At 41.5% G+C, this 18,172-nt stretch overlaps 1 long non-coding RNA gene across 2 annotated transcripts; it reads right to left on the bottom strand.

Moving 5' to 3' along the window:
• Window positions 1-998: 998 nt before the first annotated feature.
• On the bottom strand, window positions 999-17,492 carry LOC121342662. Of its 2 annotated transcripts, XR_005953592.1 has the most exons (4): window positions 17,068-17,492; window positions 2,391-2,459; window positions 1,621-1,850; window positions 999-1,058 (listed from the first exon to the last, which is right to left on the bottom strand). It is a non-coding gene; the product is annotated as an uncharacterized LOC121342662 (long non-coding RNA). The 2 variants fall into 2 exon arrangements; XR_005953591.1 differs by lacking the exon at window positions 2,391-2,459.
• Window positions 17,493-18,172: the final 680 nt, after the last annotated feature.

Below are 18,172 nucleotides of genomic sequence, written 5' to 3'. Positions count from 1 at the left end.
CTTTGTTTTCAGATTATGCCAGTGCTGAATCGAGCAGATTTGTCTCATAGGTTTGTCTTCACTTGAACACCTGCTGTACTTCTTTTCAAGATCAGCGGTGGCATGTTGTGACAAAATCACTGCTTAGTTTATTAATACAAATGCAGCATATGGAGGGGGAAAAGTGTGAAAACAATACAACAAAGGGAGTTCCATCTCTTGATGGTAACTGAGCCAGGCTGGGCTTTATTGCAATCTTCTGTGAGGCCTTCCTTGTCCTCTGCTATAAATAACATTTTCTTGATGATAACTTCTCTAACTTGTTATATTCTTTAGTGTTCCAGGCACTCCTTATTCTGGAATTGTTTGACTGGAATCAAACACATCCATTTCTACAGTAAATGTCCCACTAACCATGTCAATATACAGTGCTCTGATTCAGACCTGTCACAACACACCCTGCAGAACTTCCTTCAGCCAGCCAGGTGCTGAGCCCATCCAGCTGCATGAATGAGAGCAGTTCCAGGACAGCTCTAAAAGACACCAAGTGCCACCAGTGAAAAGCTGCCAATAGCTGTACCTTTAAATTCCTACATCCAGGTATTTTCTTTTTGGTCTCTGTAAGCTGTCATTCAAAGGCACCAAAGCTGATGTGTGCCATTAAAATGATGTTACAACAGTGGACAAGAACACATTTGTTCATCAGTAAAATTCGTAACATTTGAAGGGAACCAAAACAATGACAATGTTCTCCAGCAAATGAGACTGTGACATGAAAAACTCACCTCTCTAAAGCTGCACAGGGATCCACTGTTAATGGGAATTTGGTCTGATTACTCTTTTTTCTTGGGAAGAACCCCTTTGGTCTTACTTAAAAGACAATACAGTTAACTTCATGTCTTATGACACCCCCAGGATTTTGTAATTCTCAGAATACATGTAATTCCCCACATTAGGTTTAATGTTACTACTTGTCAGCCCCTCACACTTTTAAGAAATACAATTAAATTATTCCCTTACAGTTTGGCCATAATACTTCTCACTCTTGAGGAACATAAGGACCATCAGTTTAATTGGATCTAGACAAAAAAATAAATCCATTCTCCATTAACAAACAGCTCCAGATAGTATCAACTACTTTTTCTAATTAATGTTCCCCCATCCTAATTTTTGTTTTAAATCTCCTCCACATTCTGACTCCAGGTGCTGAGCTAGTGATGTCACTCACTCAGTGACTAGAACTTACAACAGCAAGAATGAGCACTCTGACATCATGGCATTTTACCTACATTATTTTAAGAGCTTTTTTAAAATTTAGAGATTTCTTGCAGCTATAATAAATTGGGATTTAAGCTGCTTTGCTTTGTAAAGGGAAAAGTGTATATAATTTATATTAGAGATCAATTTTTGCTCTTTCTCAGCATTGATATTGACCCACATAGGAAAGAAACAGCCTGGTAACCAACATTCAGGGTTATTTCCTTGGCTACCAAATGTGCCCTAGGAGAAAACAAACAGATTGATGGGGGCAACAATTTCACCATTACTGTAGATAAGGCTGATGGCATCACTATTGGAATTAGGAAACTTAACTATACAGGCAAAGCATGCAGAGGGAGCAGCACATTGATCTGAACTCACATTTGAAAGGAAGAGCTGCTGTTTTCCAGAACTTTGCTCACTTCTCAGCAACTTGTCCCTTGCAAATGCCTTTAGCAGGCTCCAGCAGCTGGAGTCTTCAGCTGGGTCATGGTGGTACTTGGGGCCACGGAGCATTTCTGACGGGGGATGACGGAATGTAGGGCAGCTTTGGCAACACCACCAGGACTGAGGCTTCTTTCTTAGAGTATTTAGGGAGCTCTTCCTTTTATCTGGGTCAGACAAAGATAGGACAGCTAAGAAATGTCCAACATGACTTCCCTGCTTTCTCAGTACCACGTCCAGCTGGTCATACACTGAGGCCCTTTACCTCCCTCACCTTTCCCCAGACAAAATATTCCAGCTTTTGAACACTTTGGGCAATTTCACTTAACTATGGCAGTGGCAGAAGATTCAAGGATATTGAATTCCTGATAGTTTTGTAGAAACCAGCAGCTGGTTAGTTAGAATTAGAAAGAGCTGATGAGCTGTCCAGTGCAGAGGGAGCCAGGAGAAGCTGGTGGTTCCCCATTCCACTGGTGTATATATAAGTAGTTTTTACAAGCCTGCCTGTCTGTCATTTACCCAGATGGCAAAACCAAAAAGGAGGATGAGAGAACGACTGAAGATATTCCAGGACAGAGATGCAAACAGTGTAAGACCTGGAGCTATAGGAAACTTGAATTTGCTTGTTTTACTGGTTTGGAACTAGTTTCTGACTGGTGTAGATAGGGATGTATTTTAGGTGAGTCATGCCAGTGGTGAAGGATTACCTAAGTGCAACCACAGTGTTGGCAAGGGAATAAAAGGAATCCTGTAGGCTGAAGTCTTTCTGATATATCCTGTAAAAAGGAGCAGAAATGAAAGGAAAAGATACTGAGAAAACAGCACATGGAAAAGAAGTGGCACAGGGCTACTTTAGTCCCTAAAGAAAAACAAAGTTCTTCAGATTTCTAGAGCATGATGTTTGGCAGGTATCCCTTACTCTAAACCATTTTCAATCCTTTTTTTTTTTTTCAGTGCAGACATAGTTTTTACTGTTCTCATTGTATCTTGTGAAAAACTAACATATTTCAGTAAAAACTAACTACTTGAATGACATGTAACATCTGCTCAAATTATTACTTCAGCACTGGCTGTTAGCTAAGATTTACTGGATTTATTCCATCAGGTAGAATCAGGTTGCTAAACAGTATAAGTTTTAACATATGAGCCTGGAAATAACTTGACTATATCCTGGGGAGAAATGCCAGGGTAAATTTAAAAAATCCCAATCAGTTTAGAAGTTTTTGAAAATAAAATCAGAATTTAGAATAGCACTCTTTCTTTAAGACTTATCCAACTAAATTGATTCAACAGAATTCTTGTAAATGACAGTGATTAAAAGAATAAGATCATGCAATCATAAAATGATTTGGGCTGGAAGGGACCTTCAAGACCATTTCATTCTCTCCCCTCACCCCCATATTCCATAGGCAGGGATACCTTTCTAGAACAAGTTGTTTCAAGACCAACCTTGAACACTTCCAGGGAAATGTAAACCATATAATTACATAATTCTTCAGCTCTGCAGTGGGCTGTAAAGCCAGTCTCCATGAGCAGTTTTTGGACACTACACCAGCAGCAGTTTTTTACCTAGACTGGAGGAGGAGTCATCTGGAGGAGGAGCAAGGCACACAGATATGTGATCCCTTTTAGGCTGCCACTGAATTCATGTCAATTTTATTTGTTCTTTTAGCAACACTATTTCTTACAGTGCAGAACTGTTTAGTAGGTATCCTAGTAAAAAAGCAGAGACCCAAAACAAAGGCCTGCCTATTGATTGGCATTTCAAATACATTCCTCGGATGGTGAGAAGACAACCTCCTTGCCCCTATTAGTTAGATGTAAAAATTCCTCCATTTTGCTCAATAACTGGTGATCCCACATGATATTTAGGCAGTTTCTTGATACTTCAGGGTGCTCATACAGCTGATGTGATGGTCAAATGTACCTCTGATCACTCATGTGGTGCCTTTGCAGTACTTATGGAAGTGTCATGCTTTCCTTCTACTCTTGTCTCACAGCATCCTCAGATTCAGCCCACTTGGAGGCAAAGCCCCTCAGCAGATCATCCTTTCCCTCATGTTCTGCTCATCTGACCTGGTTTAGCCCTCCTTATAGCTTGGGAGTTCATACTGATGTTCAATTGTTGCACTGAATTCTTCTTTGAAGCAAGTATCCTTTCTTTTTCTTCCAGAGTATAAGAAGAAGAAGAATTGTAAGGCACACAAAGGATATGCTTTCTATATTAAGTAAGTGTAATATTCCATCCTGGCTTTTCCATGAGATGAGTGATAGTTACTGCTATCAGCCTCAGGAGAATCAGCCTCTCTTCCCTCATCTGAGGATTTTTTCCCCCTTTAAAATCCACTTCTATGACTGCTCCAGAATGCTGAACTTGTAAAAGTAATTTATGTATTCCACTATGGGATAAGAGGGAAGACAGCTGGGAGCAGACAAAAAGAGATTCCAAAATGGACCAGACCTCCAGCTGCTGCCCCACAGAACAGAAAGATCAGCACTGGCACCATCACAAACCATTAACTTTAGTTCTCCCAGACTAAAACAGCCCAGGACTGGGTAATTCTTACTTCCCCATATAGCATCCATCTAAGTGCAACTAAATAAAGATAAATATATTATTCCTAAAAATAGCATGGGATGTCATCACTCATATTTTTCAGAAATAGCAAGAGCTATTTAAACTGCTTTGACAATGAAATCAGGTGCCACCATATAAATACACAGTATATGATACATTGGTTCAGTTTTAGATTGTTTTATGGCAACTGCATGATAATTAAATTTTTATTGCATTCCTACTAATATGCAAGTTTTACATTGTGTTAGGGATTTTTTTTTCCTCTCTGCTTAGAAATTTTAGTTCAAATTATAGATATTCCTTCAGTCTAAGTATTTTTGCATTTATAGTTGTGTGTGGCATATTTATGGGTGGATGGATGGATAAACACATATCCAAAATGTGAACCAAAAAAGCCAAATCTATCAGACTGGCTGTTGGACACTAATTAGGTTCAGTTTACCCTCTGGAGTGCTCAGGCTCCCCAGTCAAGAACCAAGGCTCAGTGAGTTACACAACACTGGCACGTCATGAAGTCAATTCCTCCCACACACAGTTCACAAAGCTCACTACAACAGGTGGATGAAAGACGTGTTGCGTAGGGGTGTTTTGGAAAACTGAGGCAACAACAAACCAAAGGGGTCAGTGGAAAAAGAGCAGTCAGCTTTTCCACTTCCCATTCTTGGGCAGTTGTTTTCTCTTGAATGTTTGGGATTTGCTTGGATTTGCAAGGCAGGTCTAGAACAAGTAAGGAAAGATAGACACGCACTGAGAAAATCCAAGAGAGCTCAGAATAACATCCCATAGTACCTGGTTTAGCTCCATTGCCAGGCACTGTCTGCTCTCTGACAGGTAAGGGCACACACTCCTGTGAGCCCTCCTCAGCTGTAAGCTCCTAAGGCAAAGCCCCCATAATCTGCGATTTACAGATGCAGCACTGCGAGCCCGCAGTGCCGGAGGCAGCCCCTGACGCTGTGCGGGGCTATAAATACCTTCTGCCACCAGGGGCTTTCTCAAATCTTTTCCAATCAGATTTCTCCCACTGGGCAGCCAGAGCAGACGCTCAGCTGGGAGCACTGGCCAAGCTGGTAACCCACACCGGCAAACTTCAGAGGAGCCTGAAGGAGTTCTGCCCATGAAGTTATGGCACGATACAAAGACCAACTTCGTTATCATTTGTTCTGTGTCATGTCAGCACAGGACTGCTTTGGTCCAAAATCCTCTCTGAGCCTTGGCAGCACACAGATATCTGTGTGGGATATATGTGTTTGTAGCTGTGTCACCCGGGGCAACATCACAGGGGATTGGACAGGATAGGCGGGTTTGGGGTTTGGCAATACCTGGATAAGGAGCCCACATGATTGCTGCATTTGTGTTCTCAGTGCTGCCACACAGAAGCTCTGGCCCTGCCATCGGCTGTGTGCTGCTCTCCCAAAAATCCTGGCAACCTCATAGAGCCAGCCTGGAGAACAGCTGGCAGTTCCTGCCCTCGTGCCTGAATAAAGTCATTTTCTCAGGCAGAGCAACCGGCACTGGAGATGGGAATTTTGGGGCTCCCCAGCAACATGGGAGAGAGATGGAAATGGCAAACGGGGAAGGTGGGAAGTTGTGGATGGAAGCTGTGGATAGAAGCTGTGCTGGTTGCTGAGCAAGCTTTGGGATGGGAGGACAAGCCAAGCAGAGTCAGCCATCAGCAGATGGAGAAAGAAGAAAGCAGAACAAAATGGAATCTGTATCCCTGGGGTTTTGGAAAAGTGGCCTGTGGCCAGACATGAGAGGGTTAGGAGAAAAGAGTGAAATGAATCATGAGCCTAATGTACAGAAATTGTAACAGATGAAGACAAAAGGGAAAGGGCAAGAAATCCCCTTTTCTAGCACAAAAATAGATGAGGCAAAGAAACAGTGAAAAGTGTAATTTTGGGTTACCTTGCTGTACTGAATGTATTAATAGTTTGATTCAGTTTTATTTGAAAAGAAGACAGAAGAAAGAAAAGGGCATAAAGCCCTCGTTACAAGCAGAAAAACCAATGAAGCAGAAGACAAAAGAAAAAAAAATTCTAATTTCAGGTTCCCTTGCTGCACTGAATGTATCTACAGTTTGAGTCAGTTCTGTTATTTTAGGTATACAATTAAGTCTATATTTTCTCTACTCACCTTTTTATTCAAAATTTATTTCTGAGGACCAATTTTTCTCTCAGAGATGTGAATTAAGTGTTACTACAGTAAAATGCAGCTGCTTATGGGCACCTAAAGGCAAGAGAAGGAGAATCTGGTGCAACTATCAAGAGATAGTTGTTGCACTGCTCTCTGTATGGCCAGCACTGACTTCATAGCCTGACCTTCCATTCTGCTTGTTCCAGTTGTACAAAGATATCAAAATAGGAAGGTGCTATCCTGAGAAAATACTCTGAAACAGCCATGCATTCATTTATTGAATAATAACAAATTTGAGTCTGCATTTATGAATATCACTCCGATTAAATTTCTTGTAGACTAATAATGCATCCTCAATCACTTGATTAAGCAAAAAAACCCACCCACAAATAAAAGCTGAGAAGACATTTGAATGTATAATAACAGTAATAAGCAAAACCATTATTGTGATTAAACCTTTAATATGATTAATGCTCTTTGGAAGGATTGCACCTAAAACCTTGAAAGCACAATGGGGCTGGGGAGAAAAAACAGAAGTTGTTCAGACCTGGAAATGTACAGTTGAAGAGATGCAGCTGCTCAGCTCAGCATTTCTATTTCTGAGTGTGTACAGGAGTGACAGTTCAGCCACCAACCCAGGGACTGCTGGGATCAAGGGAGAAACACAAGTGAGCCAAAATAACAACAGTCTGGGAAAGCAAGCAGGGGACAAAGGACACACAGAAAGTTGGTGTTATCCTAACACAGTCACCAGTACTGATATAATCCCCAGTGCCCACAAGGGTTTGAAGTCCCACGAGGACTGATGGGAAGCCCTGCTGCAATGGTTGGAGCTGTGGATTAGGGACCACGCTCTGGGCATGAAATCATCTCCCTCTTGGTTCTCCAGAGGGAGCTTTTCTGCACAGCTCTGCAGTGGAAGGAGAACAACCTCCTTCTAAGAATGCACAGCACAGCCTTACACGTTAATGATGTTGATAAACCCCAGAAATGTGTGGAACCATGCAAAAGTGTATTTGCTTCTGGGAAAAGGGAAGCGACCTTAATTTTTACCAGCCTGGGTAAAGATTAGCTCTAGAGAGTCCATGTTATGTATATTGTGACTAAAATCAGAGGCAAGTTTTTTCAGCAATGAGCTATTGGATGAGACTCAGCTTTATGGATTCAGGCTGCTGCAGCAGAGCCCCTCTGAGGGGCCAGTGTGAGCTCAGCCCCTGGCTGGCTGCACTCAGGCCGGATGTGCTCCAGGTGACCCACGAGCAACGTGGGCTCCAGGAAGAGCTCAGTGTCAGCAGAGGAACCACACTGCAATCTAAGTCTGGCACAAACTCCCCCTGTGTCCCTGACCCACAAAGTCCACCTTCAGGTGTTTAGTGCAGAGGGAAAAAACACCTCCCAGTGCTCTCTACTAAATCTTTCAGTCCATAGCAAAGACCAAAAGACCAGAGATTTCTTTTTTTAATGAATGAATGAATGCAGGTCTCCTGACAGATAAACTTTAGAAATAATCTACCTTCAAAATTAGTTACATTCTGTTTCCTGTTACTGTCTCTAATGGACCCAGCAATCTTCCTCTGTGTATTTGAAAAAAGCAAAACCAAGCTGGGAATACTGCTATTATTCCAACTTGAGCCCATATTCCCATTCCTTTAGTTTCTATTTAGGATGGTATGCAACACTGACACCAAAGAGATGGATTTAGTAGGACCATGCTGTGCTCTCAGGCTGACATAGAAAGAGGCATAAAAAGGGCTTTGCAAAGTTTAAAAAAAATCAAGAAAAGGTTTTAAAGCAATTGTTTAAAAACTTTTTTCTAGAACTGTAATACTAGGTTTTGTACAAGCTGCATTTTTAATGATATCTGGCCACACTGCTAAGTGTGTCTTTGAACATAAGTGAATGTTGCCACTCAATGTATTTTTCAGAAATAAATAGAATGGGATGCACCCACAAAATGATCTTTAACTGCACCCATTTTTTTGTATTTGCAGATTTCATCGAATCCTTGTACTTGATTCTAAGCTGAAAATTCTCCTGGATAAAGTCTACACATTTCTAAGAACAAGCGGTTCAGATATTTCTATTCTAGTTACCACCATACCACAAGAACTGAAATAGCATCAATTAAAATTGTCATTGACCTCTTACAGAGCACTGATATAAGGGCCATTCTCCCTGTGTCCCAGCTGCTTTTTATACAACAGGGTATTTGATTTCCTCTGAACATTTGATAGAAAGATTAAACTGTCTAACGTTTCCAATTAAAAACAATTTGTGTTCTACAGCGGATTTAACTACTTCATTAAATCACTCATTATGGATCTCCTCACAGTCCCATTTTCAGCTCTTTCCTTCAGTCTGTAAATTTTTCACTTACGGATCTAATAAAACCATCAGGAAGCCTAAATTTCATTCATATGCCAAGTATCACAAAGATGTAATTAAAAATCATTACAGGATTCCATCTGCCACTTCTGTGCACTCAGTGCACCTGAGTCCTCTGCAAGCAGAGTGTTAAGAAGTCTGCAAATCATTGCAGTACGAGCAGAGAAAATGCCTGTGTTCTCTAGATATCCTTAAACTGTGTTCCCTTTACAACATCTCACAGAGCTCCTAGGGGCCAGCACACAGCCAGTGCCTTCGTGGGAGTGAAATGCTTCTCCTTGCTTTTTGGGAACATTGCCAATCCACTTCCTTGCCACTTTGGGATGCGCCTGCCCTTCCTCATGTCTGTGTTTTGTTCCATTGAGGCCAGCGTGATGTCAGACCCTCTCTGCTGCTGTGTATGCATGCAGAATTAATAGACTTCATCCGCTACAAAAAGATGTTGGCAGGAGTTTTGTTGGCAGCAGGCAGAGTAAGCACATAACTCCCTCAGAAGCTTAGTTACCCTGGTTGCCAGCCACATTCAATCTTGGCCCCAAGGTGCTTCCTCTTGACCCTCGGAGCTTTGTGGAGTTTGCACCGAGCGCTTTCCCTGCAGCAGCGACTCCCTCACCTTCCAAGCGCCGAACTCGGGCTGGCCCGAGGCCTCGCTGTCCCACCAGGACAATGGGCAAGTCAGCAGCACTGCCTTTCTCCTGCAGGCGTGTCCAACCTGCTGTGATCACCAGTTACAGTAAGAGTTTTTACCCTTTTTCCCCCCAAAATGCAGGTTTGGGGTCCAAAGCTATGTGAAAGTCCTTTATTTCCAAAAAAAAAATGCTGAATCTGGTTGCTGTAAATGAAAATACAGATGGCTGTTGTCACTCTCTTGTCACTCTCTGTCACTCCTCCCTTACCAAAACAATACTGAGCTTTAAGAAGCAGGTGACAGACAATCAGACACTAACCCTGATGGCAGTTTCTATCACCAGATGAAAAAATTAAAAGTAGTGAGTTCTCTTTGGAGATTTTCAGCACAAAATTAAAAAGTCTGCTTAAGGATTAAGAAATAAGTATGTTCACTAAAAAAAACCCTATTTTTTAAAATTTACTTTTCAGAGGATGTGCACCTCAACTCTTCCACGGAAATGGTCTTCAGAGATGAAAATTCTAAGATTTTTTTAACAGAAACTGTTTGCAGAGAGACAAGTGGTTGTGTTTGAATGGAGGGCATAGCTTGTGCTTTCAAAACTCTAGTTATATTTAACACAGCACTGACACAGGCCTGCGATGCAGAGGGCCTGTTTCTGAGCATTAAAAACCAGCATAAAAGGGGAAAGCTGATCCTGGCCTCTTTTTTTCTGGAAAGCTTGGCTCAACTCCAGTCTTCCCTCAGTTTAGAGAGTAGTTAAACTACTTGTCAGCCTAAGAAAACAAAACGAAGCCACTTCACCTTTCTGGGATCATTTACCTTGGGAACTGTTCCCGAGGAACAGTTTCTTTTCCGTGTGCCTGAATTTGTGTGCCAGTCACAGGGTAACATGAAGAGAGTGGAATGGCTACAAATGAACCCTTTAATCGTAGTAAAAGGAGGTGTGGTTGGGTTTGGGCTGTCAGAGGGCTGGGGGAGTTTTCACAAATGAGAATCAACACTGTTTTTATTTTAGCAACAAGAGCTGTTCAAGTGATGGTATTTAAGGAATGAGGTCACATATTCAAGCTGTTTAGATACAACAGTGTTTGGAGATGTCAGTCAGGCTCCAAAGTAGATAAAAAGTGCATCAGCTTATCAGCCACACGTTTCTAGTGCTGGGCACGCAAAGTGAACTCCAGCCTGGCACACAAAGATGCTGCTGAAGCCCTTGCCATTGTACAGCAGTCAGAAAATATAAATTACAAGACCTGGTGCACATCTCTGAATGGCTACACTTCCATGGTTCTGGGAAAAAAATGAGTGTTCTTACCTGAGTCAGTAGATTTGCTCTGTTAGGAAAGGTTTCAGTAAGAGAGGTGTTGCAGCAGGGAATCTTACACAATCGAACACATTTCCATACTAAATTGGTGAAGCTGACTCAGCAGTGTAAAGTACTAATCTGAGTTTATAACTTCATCCAGATGTAATTATTTAACATGGAAAACTTGGCTCAAAATGTTGGGCAAATGACAGAATATATTTCAGTGTTCCCAGGTATCCATACAAAGACCAAAACCCATGCTAAGTATCCCATTATGTAAAAAATCAGGCCAATGGGTGACGTGGTCTGAAATTAGTTGGAATGAGTGGAACCTCAGTAGAGATTTGCTTGATGACAGCAAGATTTTAATTTGATCTTTTGTAAAAAGATCAACAAATGGTTGATAGTCAAGCCCAGATCTGATTTGCCATAAGCACTTCAGCTGAAATCACAGGAGTGTGAGCACTGAGACCAGATTTTATTTGGCCCACAACATTGACAGTAAGTTTCTTTTTAAATGTAGTCAGATAAAAAATTCACCTCCATTTTCCTAAATACCTGTAGCATGACAAGTCAAATGCAGGGACACAGACAAGTCCATCTGACAAATTTAGACTTTGTCTTCCAGCCTACATAAACCCAACGTTTTTTCACTCCTGTAAATTTCTCTCCAATGTTTAGCAAGTGATATGTCCTTTCTCAAGGCACATTTTAGAAAGTCTATTTGCTGCTTCAGTTACTACAAATATATTTCTGATAGGTGTTTAAATTATAATTCCTGTTACAACGGAGCCAAAAATTAGGCAAAATAATTGCTCCTCTGAATAATTTACACTGCCCAAGGCTCCACACTGAAAATATTTCCATGCAGAGTTCAATAAAAGTATTCAAAAAAATAAAATAATTCATGTGTATAAAAGTTGCAGACTCCAGCCAAAAATATGATGGCCTTCAGTACAAACCCCCTGCAATTGTCTTTAACAGGTACAGGGTAAACCAGGCTGTCAGGCTGTGATCTACACTCAATTTTTATGAAACAGTTAATGACAAATATCCATCCTCTGACTACAAAACTGCAGAAATGTTTACAGGCCTCATACATCAGCAGATACTTACATTAGGCTGCAGGAATTTACATCATCACAGAGATAGCAAGTTTGGGCCTTTTTACTGGTAAATATTCCAATAAACCTTAAGTTTCTAGCTTCCCCTAAATTGTATGTTACTGTTTGTGTTTTGAAGCAACAAGATTGCAACAGCAATAAAAACATATCCAGCACGCTTTGATTTACATTTTTTCATGTTTACACTGGAGCCAAAAATACTCAACAAGCCTCACCTGCACATGTGAATTTCACTCAGGGAAATAAGCCTGTGTTGCCTAACAGCAACAGCGAGGTGCATAAAGAATTAGCTCCAAAGAGAGGACCTGAATTTCAAGAACTATCCCTGAGAACTTGTCTGAGTCCCTGCTCCCATTATTTCTGTACAGCCCCAAGGCTGTACTGCAGAATTAGCCCTGTTTGATCCCAGGAATCCAGGAGTACTTCAGTATAACTGAAAGATGTCACAACTTCAGCCTTTTCCAAATGGGATCTTCCAGCAGATTCATATGGTAAAGAGGAACAGCAGATGGATGTGTAAAACCTTTGGTAGAGACTTAATTCATAGCAGTCATGCAAAAGCATGAGATAATCCTGCTCAAGTATAACAAAAAATCACAAGCAAGTTAAGCAGAGATTTCACTAAATTCTGACTGAGCAGAAAAATTAATTCAATAAATGTCCCTTTCCCCCTTAGAGCCCAGACTGCAACCACCAGGGCTGTAAGATATTCAGTATTTATCTCTAGGGAGAAGGCAGAAATGTGGAATGTCCAGCTGCAGAAATGATCAGTGAAAGTTCTGCCATGGAAAGTGAAAGTACTGAAGGGAGCAGCCAGTGGGTAAACTGAGACAGCTGAAACTGAGTACCTGTTTGAAAAAAATACTTTCACTGACAGGTCTGTAATTATTCTTCTTTCATTTCCATGCTCTGTTGATCATTCTTTTCTTTCTCTCCATCTACTAACAGCAGACAGATAATTTTGTCCTTTTCTTGTTCCAAAATGCAATTAAAACCTGCCTGAAACAGACTGCTTTTCCTTCTAGAACTTTGATCTTGCTCTTTAGACTTAGGCTAAAAACTTTTGACCAAAACTCTGTTATCTGTACAGTACAATAAACACCTAAACAACCTCTCAAACAAAGGAAACCTATCTCAAGTTGCCCATTAAGCAATTTTCAACCAAGGCCCTTTACTTCCATTGTAACCAATTAGTAGGGTACTGAGAGCATTTTACCACTTCATTATTTATGTTATCAAAGTGTGGGTGATCTACCACATCCAAATGTGTCATGGCTGAACAAAAGCCTTCATTTTACATACCTGAGTCAGAAAATCTGCTACTGCTTCTTCCTGGTGGAGTTCAAACAGACAGGAGTGACTGAGCCTGTTTTGGTTATTGACAGGATACACCAGCAATTACAAGTGTTTCAAATTTTTTGTGAATTGAAGGTACGTTACAATTGTGCTACACACTGCACTTGTTTTGGCCAGATCCTCAGCTACCATAAACAAGGAGATGCCAATTATGTTAATTACCCTGTGTCATTGAGGCCAGCTGAGCCTAACTGCCTCCTGGAGGTGTCTGTGGTTTTTAGGCTTGCCCTTGTTTCTTGTGGAGAAGCAGAACCACTGACTGTAAATGGCAGCAGAGCAAAGGCCTCTGGAGTAAGCCTGGAGTAGCCTCTTCTTAAATCATACATCCTCCTGTCAGACATACCTCACCTCAAAACTTCATTCCCTTCCTCTTTTTGAGAAATACAGTTATTTCCACTTTTCTATGCTTGTTTCCTTCAAACACCCTCTAATATTTTTATGTTTTTTAAACAATTTTTTTTTTAATTTGAGGAAACAATGATAAAATTCACTGGTGACTGTTAAAGGAGACACAGACCTGTGAGGTGACAGCAAACCTTGTCCCCCAGCCTTAGTCTCCAGATTACCCCAGCTCCTCAGGGAATCTTTCCCCTGAATTCCACAGATATTAAATCTTCATGGCTTGACTTCCTCATCTTGCAGATGAGAGTTTACAGATCTTACTGTAAACTGTGGCAGGCTTTACTGTTCTTTCTGAGTAATAAACAGCAGAATCCATTTTGTATCTGCCACTCACCTTCCTCTGTAAATGTAACATTTATCTCCATGTGTTACCTGGGTAAACCGAGTCAATTAATTGTTTTCAGACTGGATCTCTTGCTCAGTGCCAAGTGAGATGATATGAAATGTCCTAGAGACACCAGGATATCACTCAGCTCTAAGGAACATGCTGTGTAAAGTTCTCTCAAATGTTTCAGGTGTCCTAAGCCAAAATATGTAGTCTAAATTATCTGTAACTTTCCCCACCTGTGAAATGGGTTTCTCCTGTCCAGCCCCTATTGTGCCTCATGCATTTTCACCTGCCAAGACACAGCACTAGGTCATTTCTTCCCACAAACACCCAAGTGGGAATCCCCACTAAATAACCTCTGCAATCTCTTTCAGCACAGTGCAGTGACATAACTATACTGGGCTTTTGGAAAAAGCTGGTGGCTGCATCTGTCTGGGGACTCCATGAACTTTGAAAAAAAGCCCAAATATTCTCAGATTATTCAGCTTTGAAAAAAACTTGCCTGAATTAAATTTTTTTCCTTCCCTGCCTTACAGCCTCACCTAAGACTTACCAATACAGACAGCACTTTTTTCTAGTTGGATTATAGACTGATTGTAAAGGTTTGGTTTTGGTTTTTCCCTATACAGACTGTGGTATTCTTGATTCATGAATCACTCTCATTCTTTTTTCAAGACTGTAACAGTGAAATACTGATCCAACAAACACTGAGACATGGCACATGCCAAGCTCTCTGCAAGCAGAGCACAAACATGGGGCATCAGGGAATTTACTCCACAGAGTTTTTCTGGAAGTTGGAATGACATGCTAATCCTGAAAGATAAACATTTACATTTCTTACCCTTATCACCAAAATCTGTCTGTTGAACATACACATGAACATCTGGAAATCTGAAGCCTTCTAAAAGGCAAGAGGGTGGGCTGAGGCAATGGAGACAATGGAGTCTTTTCTCTCCCCACGGTGCTGACACAGAGTGTGGCACAGAGGCAGCTCCTAAACAGGAGCCAGGTAGTCACATGCTTGCCCAGAGCCTGCTTTAGTCACAAGCCATGAAGTCAGACAGGTCTTGTTACTGCCTTGGGCATGAACAGAATTTAGGCAATTTTTTTCCCCAGTAGGAATTCCCACTTGGAAACTTAAAGGCCTCCTTGGTCTCACAGGGATGCAGTGCAAGGGCTGAGTACAAACCCTACAGATAATGACTAATCATCTAAAAACACACCCTGCTCATTTCCCCAGTGAAACGCAGCAGCTACAGAAAATCCATTTACAGCCTGTCAAAGATGGGTGAAAGAAAAAAAGGAAAATCACAAAGGAGCCAATTCTTCATCTTTTCCCCTTTTTAGTCATTAGTCAGAGCCCATTAAGCCCAGCTCCTACTCCCCTATTAAGGAGAGAAGCCCCGTGCAGACATAATGGGGAACTGGAATGTGAGGAGACCCCTGGCCCAGGCTGTGCACTGCCATCTGCTACCAGCAGCTTCCTGGTGACAAGGCTTCCTTACCAGGAGTGTCTTCCCATCGGGATCTTGAATGCAGCCAGGCCATTGCTCTCAGGCTGTCTGGCTAAGCAGCTTTTGCCTGAGAAAATGTTCAGTTGTTTCACCACTGGGGATATATTTTATTTTAATTTTTTTAAAATTTATTTCAGCATTTGCTAGTTAGAGCTACACTTCTAAATATCCAAGGACAGGTATGGCCCTCAGTGGGTAAATTTTGGGGAACAGCTCAGAAAGGAATTCACAACTAAGTCTTTTTTTCATCCTGAGATAAAGGGATGGCAAGACACACAGAAATGGACAGAGACCAAACTATTAAAGATACTACAGGATCAAATTCTATAATCAATAAAATATGAACCAGAGATACTCTGCAAGAATTTACCAAATCTAGTACTAAAACTGCCAGTGTTTTCAAGAGTATGGAGAAACAGCCACAAGCCCTGAGATGGGTGTTCCTGGTGAAAATTACATGCTATAATTCCACATGCTGTAATTTCAACACAACATTGACCAATGCTTTGGATCATGATGCATAACTTAATACCAGCTTTGTATTTACTGCTTAAGAACATGCAAGTCAAGTCTTCAGAAAAACTTCCTGACATAAAATACCTTAAGTGCAGCCAGGTTGCCCGTCAGGGTGGTGAGTCTGGTACCAAAAAGTGAGGAACGTTTTGTGTGCATGGAAACAACGTGGCAGGTTTCTGTAGGCTGCCTGCAGACACCTCCCTCTTTACATTCAGCACACACTCCATCCTGCAGGAGCTGGTTTTGTTTGCAGATGACAGGGTTTCTCAGCAACGTAAGAATGTGAAGCAGAAAGAGCATGTGCCAATAAGAACAATGCAGAAAGTCAGTCTTGGTTCCCTTTCACAATCTGGTAGTTTTCCTTTCATGCCTTTCCCCTGCTATGCTCTTTGCCTACAGAGATTACACAACAATTTTCAGAGCCCATCTCAGGTGTGCTCCTGCTGTGTACATGAAAATGCCCCAAAGGAAGAAAGGAAATAATGGGCATAAATGTAAGTACAGAAATGAAATGGTTCTGCTTCACATGCAACTCCACAATACAGTTAAATATTCAAGGTTCTAGCTACATTACTGGGAAAAATCTCAGACCTGATGCAGTTTTAGGTCTGTTGATAAGCAGAATTGCTGCTCTTTAGCCTAACACTCGTATTCATCCTGGATATGATGAGTGCTTCTGAATAATCCTGGTGGTTTTACCTGACCCATGAGTGGACAAGTTAAAAAGGGCTCTAATGATCAGTTTAACATTCAGGAAACAGGCATACTAGAAAGCCATTTAAAGCTTTTTTCATAATGGTTACGTCTTGGAGTAGAACCATTGATCTCTTTTGACCACAAATAACATTCCTCAGTACTGATGTCACCACATTAATCAGATTTTAAATGCAGCCCCCTAACTACTACTGAGAACTGTTTCTTCACTGTCACCAAAACTCATTATCTTTTGCATCAAGCCTCAGCCTGATAGGCAACGGGGTGAACTACAGCAATAAAACACCAAAGCTCTCTGTCATTCACACAGCCCTTCTTCAGCCGAGGAGAAGCAAGAACAGCCTTGAGACTCAGCACTTTGGGAAGGTCCAGCCAGCCAGGCTAAGCAATATTCACTTACCAGCTCTAGCTTTGTTTGCAGAACTTGAAACCAAGAGGAAAACAATACCAACAACTCCTCGTCGCTCAGCTCCATTTGTCCTCTAACACCTTATTTTGGGGAAGGAAAGGAACTTGTTGCTGGACACCCTTCATGCCTTCACAAAGGAGCACAAAAGAAGGAAAGAAGTCATGTCTCAATTTCACTGTTCCCAGCAGGCTTATGTCCTGCATACTGTCAATCCAGCCCTGAATATTTATATCACTGCCAGTCAACAGGCTGTGTTCTCTCCCAGACTGCCAGCCAAAGTGATTGCTCAGAGCCAAGCTGCTGCTGTTCTTCCCTGTCCTTTCCAAGGGCTCAACTTCATGCCATCAGATAGAGAAAGATCAGCCTGACCAAGGGGAAAATTCCCACATTCTGAAGTCCCAAAACAAGAAAGCAGATTCATCCACTGTCGCAAGAACCAAGGGCAGAAGCAGCAATCAATTTGTTTGATCTAAGATCTTTCAGAAGCGGTGTTGCATCAGGAGACTCTTAAGAATAATATGAATATTTTGGTAGCTAATTCTGTGAAGAGGCTGGTTGGAGCATGACAGCAGAGGTGACATTTAGCTGGCCCCGTGCCTGCCAGCTTGAAGAGATCAATCCCTGCCTGATAGAAGAGGTGATGGATTTCAGAACAGAACAGGAACTATAACTCAGCATTACCAATGCTGGATGTGACCCTGACTGTTCATCCAACATGTCCACCACATGACTAAAGGAACTAGGATAGAAATTCTTTTTGCCAGTGTCACTCCTCTGTTTTGTCATCCCTTAGATTACCACCTGACCAGATGGGATGAGTGTCAAAGTGAAATCTGCAGCATCTGTCCCACTCATTCTTAGCAGGTTTTGGGGAACACGTTATTTTACTAGTGGTACTTGGAGAAGTGATGCTCTGAAGAGTCACAGACCTATTCTGTGACTTATTCAACACACAAGGGCTTATTTGGCCTGCCTGCAAGACAGAGAGAGAATCAGCTTCTCAGAATGTTGGTTTGTTTCCTAAACTCTCCCCTAATTAAGATATTTTAGTTATCCAGGACAGTTAAATGTTATTTTAATAAACTGCCTTTTGAAA

The sequence above is a fragment of the Onychostruthus taczanowskii genome, unplaced genomic scaffold (assembly GCF_017590055.1).
Source record: "Onychostruthus taczanowskii isolate IOZ18803 unplaced genomic scaffold, ASM1759005v1 scaffold55, whole genome shotgun sequence".
NCBI lineage: Eukaryota > Metazoa > Chordata > Aves > Passeriformes > Passeridae > Onychostruthus > Onychostruthus taczanowskii.
This window is presented reverse-complemented; position numbering and strand designations above follow the sequence as displayed.